The sequence below is a fragment of the Lutra lutra genome, chromosome 1, assembly GCF_902655055.1.
Source record: "Lutra lutra chromosome 1, mLutLut1.2, whole genome shotgun sequence".
Classification (NCBI taxonomy): Eukaryota; Metazoa; Chordata; class Mammalia; order Carnivora; family Mustelidae; genus Lutra; species Lutra lutra.
Window position 1 is genome coordinate 161,094,815 of NC_062278.1, and position 5,821 is coordinate 161,100,635.

Sequence of the window (5,821 nt, forward strand, 5' to 3'; positions counted from 1 at the left end):
TTCCCAGACTGCCTCTCAAGAGACTCGTCTGCCTTGAGGAAGCCCAGCCGAAGTTTCGGGAACACCTCCCACAGACTACTCCCTTACTGTAACTGCTGGGAGAATGGGCTTATGTTTGAACAAAGACAACTGTGCTCCCGCTAATGGGGAGGACAAGTCTCAAGGCAATAATGGGAGGGAATTTTCAAGACCTGAAGAAAGGCATGAATCCCCAAGATCAAAAATCACCCCGGGTTAGACGCAGGTAAGCACCCAAACCCAAAACCCCCAAACCAAACAAACAAAAGCCTCCACAAACAAATTGTAACTACAGAATATTAAACAAACAAACAAAAAGCTATCAGAGAGACAAGACAATCTCCCAAACAACAGGAATTAGATCTACGTCTAGACTGTATTTTACCATTAGACTTGCATCAGCCTCAGCGGGATTGCGAGAAGACAAAGTCATTATACACATACAAAGTCAAGACTGAATATTCCAGAAGGCTCCTACTCACACCTGTTAAGAATCCCAGGTTCATGCTCCTCTCCTATTATCAAAGGGGCCGTCTTTCGACTAGTGTATATTTTAGGTTAGCCCTGTGAATGCTTCTCAAGTGATCATCATAGGGCTCTTTTGTTTGTAAAAGTAAGATGTCTAGTGTTGGTGAAGATGTATGGGTGGATTGTCTCATAATTGGTAGAAATATAAAGTAAATGGTTTTTTAGAAGCATTTTGGTGCCTATCTATCTCTGGAAGCATTTTGGTTCTACTTCCTGGGATCCGTCCTATATAGATACACATGAGTCCAAAGCTGCCAGCTCATTACTACCTCCATTCTTGGGTCTTGGCTCACAGGGTCCCTGGTCAGGTGATATTTGAGGAGACATGACCCAGTGTCTCTGGGGACCCATCATGAAGTCAGTCTGTGTGTCATGCTCTGACCTCATACATTAGAGCCTGGTGTTCTGCCTCACTCTTCTGAGTCAACCTCTACCTTGCTCTTCCAGGAACTGAGGAGGTAGAAACAATTATTGAGCCCTATATTGCTCCCTCTCCCCCAGGACCAGTTTCTGCCTTGTCACTCTGCCATGTACCTAATGTAGTGACTTATCTCTGCTGCCCTCCCCCAAGATTAGAGTGTTGTGGATGGTCTATAGATCCCTACATTGGAAAGTTGCTGGCCGAGAATACCAGGTTAGTGCTGCTTAAAAAATGTCAAGACCGCGCTGGAGTTTTCATTGCATTTCCACTCTGGAATTTGGCTACGCTGAGCCACTGGAAATCCCCTGGACCCAGACATAATCTTTCTATGATTTTGCATGTTTGGTTCCTTCCACTTCCTATCCATCCTTCAGCCTCCACTTACATCTACCACCCCGTGGAAGTCTTCCCTGACCTATCAGGGCTGGAATTGGTCTCGGGTCCCTGCTCTGTCCTCCCTCAGTGCCCCAAATGCACATCTGTCAGAGGCCCTAGCACTCCACCAAATTTTGCTTTATTTGTTTTTCTCCTCCTCTGGAGGGTAAATCTGCCAGCAGTGGTCAGAACTGTGTGTATTAAAGGGATGGATGGATAGTTCTGCCCTCAGCACCTCTCCTCTTCTACAGGCTGAAACATACTTAAGCCAAGTGACAAAAATGGGAGTTTGGGACATGTTAGACCTTTGGATTCAGCTTCAGGCAGCCTCTCTTGCTTGTCCCTGCTTCTCCCCATGTGTCTCTGGCTCTCTGAGTGGAAAGTGAGCTCTAAAATAAAGTTGGAAATGGGACCTGTCTTGATCAGTCTCTAACCTTCACCTGGGGACACACTGGATCACACAAGAGAGAAAATTGGAGGTGTTCAGTCCCAAGGGAATTTGCATGTGTCATTTGCCCACAATCTCTGTCATTTCTCCCCTACTTCCTAAAGAGAGTGCTTATGATTTTGTTTCTACCCCACAGAGCTCTTCAGGCCAAACATTTCTCTTTATTGTTGGTCCACTCATCACACTGACTCTGTAGAAAGCTCCAAGGATGCTTGGTAGCCTGCTTTTCTTCTTTTCCTTTGGCTTCCCAAGCCATCTGTGAACATGTCCACAGAGCAGCATCACCAAAGTCACAGGGTTAGGGATCTCCTACCTGGGGTGGGGCTATAGAAAAGCCATAGGCAAGCCTTCATATCTTCTAGCTTTGGCTGTGTCTTTACACTAACACAAATCTTGGGCAATTTTGAAAACTGAAATAGTAAATGTTATTCTGAAGATGGGCAGTTACTAGCTTTTTCCTCCTCACTCTTGCTGCAGATACCCTTGTTTTTTAGCTGAATGGAGAGAGGAGATAGTCATATCAACTTCCATGATCCTTTTGGGAGTCATCTATTGGAGATGAGGGGCCCAGGCGGTGGGGAAGAAGGTGCCTGCATTCCATTGATGGCTTGCTCCTGGGGTCACCATGCAAGGTTGCCTTGAATCTCCCTCCACTGCCAGGCTACCCTACAGACACTCATGTGTTTGGGCATCCTCCTTCCTGCTAAGTCTGGCTAGGGGCAGCCCAGGGGATTGACAGGTAGAGTCAGGATGGAAATGGGGTATTTTCCATCTTGATGCTATACTGGGATCCAAGGCAGTAATGACAATAATTCCCTTCTAGTTCTTCTCAGTTCCCAGCCAGGGACAAGACATTTAATTATCCAGGAGCCTCATTCTCCTCATCCTTACAAAAGGAGTGTCCCAGGAATGCCCATCTCAAAGGGCTTCTATGAAGACCACAAAAGACATTTCTAGGGAAATACTTTGGGAACTGTAGGTTAGAAGATCTCAAGATATGGTCTGTTGATGCTGGGGCTCTCTGAGACCCCTTCAAAGGGCCTGAGAGATCAAAAACAATTTTTATAATAGCACTAAGATTTAATTTGTCTTGTTCGGCGGGTTGACATTTACACTGATGATGCAAAAGCAATGAGGGTAAAAGTGCTGGTGCTTTGGCATGAATCAAGGCAGTGACACCAACTGTACTAGCTAGCGGTCATTGCATTCTTCATCTCCTTGAACTTTCAGAGAAAGAACACCAGTTGTAATTAAGAACATCTTTGATGAACTGGTAAGAAAAAATTCATTTTATTGAATTGCAATTCTTGAGTACACATCTTTTTAATATTCTATGTGATAAAATGGGAACCACACATAAAGCATGTACACTGCATACTGAAGTGCAATGTTAATCTCAGGGAAAAGCAATCACACGATTATTTGAATTATGAGGTGAACCAGCCACAGTTTTCATGGGACACCATTTTTACTTAAATGAAGAAGTTACAGACTTAGGTATTTGGCAGACATTTTCTCAAAAATAATGAAGTGAGCTCATCACTTCAAGGAAAATAAATGACAGTATTTGTTGCCAATGAGAACTTTTCTTTTTTTCTTTAAAGAGTGGGAGAGAGAAGGGAGGGGCAGAGGGAGAGGGAGAGAGAATCTTAAGTAGGCTCCATGCCCAGCTCAGAGCTGGACCTAGGGCTCAATCTTACGACCCACGAGATCATGACCTGAGCCAAAATCAGGAGTTGGATGCTTAATTAACTGAGCTACCAGGCACCCCACCAATAAGAACATTTAAGCATTTGTGCAAAAATTAGATTTTGGGGGGCACCTAGGTGGTGTAGTTGGTTGAGCGTCTGGCTCTTGGTTTCAGCTCAGGTCATGATCTCAGGATCTCAGGATTGTGGCATCAAGCCCTAGCTCCTTGCTCAGCAGGAAGTCTGCTGAAAATTCTCTCTCCTTCTACCCCTCCCCTTGGTCTCTCTCTCTCTCTTTCTCAAATTAATAAATCTTTCAAAAAACCAAAAGACTCTCTCTCTCCCTCTGCCCCTTCCCCCTGTGCTCTCACTCTCTCTCTCTTTCACAAAATAAATAAATAAATCTTTTAAAAAATTTAGAATTTGGGGAAATTTGTATTTGTCTTCCTAGCCTTGACAGTGACCCCATGTTTAAGCACTTTTCTCAGGAAATTAATGATGATATCAACATATGTGGTTTTCATATTACATAATGAAATGTTTCAACATTTGAAAGATCTGCAATGAGTTCATTGAACCAATATTTTTCAGGTGACCAAGGCAAGATGCTACAAAATCAAGCCTGGGTAAAAGATCCATGCAAAATGGAAGATTTTAATGTAAAAACATGTGATTTTTACAACCCATACTAAACAAAACTTGTGGAATTTTGTTTAGTATGAAATAACAGCCACAATTTTCTGAAAAGGTTACTTCAATATCCCTCCCTGTTCCAACTCCATATCTACTTCAAACAAAACAACATTTCTCAACAGATTGAATGCAGAAGCAGGCACAAGAATGTGGCTGCCTTCTATTAAACCAGACAATTAAGAGCATTGCAAAGAGAAAACAATGCTACTCTTATCATTATATTTTTCTTTGTTTTCAAAAACATACCCTTTTTCTAAGAATATTTTTTGAACTGACTTGGAATGGTTTTATTATTGTCGTGTTAAAATAAAAACAAAATAAATAATTTTATAAATATTTAAATTACTAAATTAAATATTATGTTTAAATATTTTATTTATATTTAAATAAAACAAACTTGTAAAAATTTTCTCAGTTTTAATTTCTAATATGGTAAATATCAGTAGATATAACCCATATTAAAGGCTCTTTGTGGGTCTTAGGAAATTTTTAGAGTGTAATGTTCCTGACAAGAAACATTTGCAAACCATTGCCATAGGGCACAGTATAAATTTCAGGTTTTTAAAAGAAGTCATTATTTCTCCTCCAGTTCACAAAATGGTTTCTAATGGAGACCTCAGACTACAATTCCTACTCTCAGGTAAGACGTCCCCATGTCTGGGTTTCATTTTCCAGAGCAAGGCTGAAGGATTCCAGTAAAGTACCCCAAGTCTTTCCCACAAGTCTTTGCTGATGTCAAATACAGTCTCAAAGATCTAGTCTTCAGTTTTTTAAAAAAATTGTTCTCAGTGTCCTGAGTTCTGCTTGGGGCCACCCACAAGCAGAGAAGCCATTCAGTTTTGTAGCAGGTAAATTTCCACAGCCTCCATCATGAGCTCAGGGTCTGTCTTCAAAAAACACACGAATGAAAAAAAAACAAAAAACAAAAAACAAAAACACACGAATGTGAGTGTGGCCAGTCCTCTCCACACCTTCATTATATTCATGCTGGAAAAATTGTGTGGCCTGCCCCTCCCCCGCTCCTTTCCCCCAAGTGCGTGGTTACTATGGGGACAGCTACTTTTTAACACCTGACCCTCCCCTTCTAGCCACCGTTGATTGGCCGATCAGAGCATGTCCCTGTGATTTTTGGATGTAGCTCAGGGAGTCAAACCAGTCTCATTATAGTTGTGTAAAGATAGAGCACATAAAACCCAAGAACCTTTACTGGCCATCTTTTCTGTCACGTGGACTGAGTAGCAAAGAAAGAAAGCCCATTTGCACCAAATGATGGGAACGACAAAGGTACACAGAGAGATACAGAGTCAAGAGATAGAAAGAAGTGTTCTGCACGGGAGCCCAGCTGCCATTTTTCCGGGAGCTCAGCCACACCCCTGTGAGTCAGCAACCTCCCACTCTGCCAGTCAAGCCCTGGCTTCTCTTGCTTGTTTGCTTAAGTAAGGCAGAGTTGTAATCAGTACTAGATACTGCTTTCTTAGTAGCCTCAGCATAGCACATACTCGGGAAATAATTTGCTGTGCTAAATGGATGCTTTGCAGATGCATCAGATGCTTTGCATTTGATGGTGGCAGTGAATCAATTGTCCTTGGGCTCAAGTAGAACCTGTTGGTGTGTGTGAGCACGTGTGGGCTCAAGCTGATGCTCTTGACT